This window comes from Chinchilla lanigera, unplaced genomic scaffold (assembly GCF_000276665.1).
Source record: "Chinchilla lanigera isolate Chin_1 unplaced genomic scaffold, ChiLan1.0 scaffold00075, whole genome shotgun sequence".
NCBI lineage: Eukaryota > Metazoa > Chordata > Mammalia > Rodentia > Chinchillidae > Chinchilla > Chinchilla lanigera.
The window spans coordinates 4,440,120-4,440,810 of NW_004955476.1; the positions used below are offsets into that span (position 1 = coordinate 4,440,120).

General features: G+C 61.9%; 1 protein-coding gene across 1 annotated transcript in view; it reads left to right on the forward strand.

Moving 5' to 3' along the window:
- Positions 1-551: 551 nt before the first annotated feature.
- Positions 552-691, forward strand: part of Luzp2 (leucine zipper protein 2) — a gene marked incomplete in the record, with an annotated part of 425,545 nt that continues 425,405 nt past the window's right edge. Inside the window, 1 exon segment of the mRNA XM_005401738.2 lies at positions 552-691.

Consider the following 691-nt stretch of genomic DNA (forward strand, 5'->3'; position numbering starts at 1 on the left):
CCATTTTCTAAGAACGCTTACGCAAGTACTGTAAGAAGTAGCACTCTATACCGTGCCTTACGCAGGCTACTGCGCTGAGATCCATACCTATGTAAACACAGCGCGTCGGGAAGATTCCCGAGTTGAACCTTCTCACATGAACGCCAAGAGGCCGTTTCCTACAATTGCTTTTGCAAAATGGCATTTCACATTCGGGTTGCGCTATTTCGGCTTTGCTAATTCGCATTTTCTCAGTGAAGCCTATCACACACTGGATGCTCATCCTGAAACATTCAGAAACTACGAAAAGCGAAGGGCACCTCGGGGCCGCCTCGCCCCCCTCCTCAGCGCCCGGCGCGCCCCGCTCCCCTTGGATGCTTTTCCGGGACCCTCCCGCTGCGCCTCACCTGCGGACCAGGACTCTCAGGTGCACAACTTGGGTCTCCCGCTCCAAGCTCATTGGCCAGGGCTGCGGAATCAGAGCTGACGCTCAGAAACCCAGACGCCCGAGCTCCTCGCGCTGGGACAGCTCTCGGTGGCCGGTGTCTCCTGCCGGTCCCCGGCACCGGTGCGGACGATGTTCCGCTCTCGCGCTCGGCGCCACGCGGCCCGGCATCGGCGTGCATCCGGCGCGAGGTGCCCCTGCCCGAGTCTCTGAGCTCCCCGCGGGGTGCAGCGCCCCGGCCCCAGAGCGGTGACCGCCGCGTCCCGG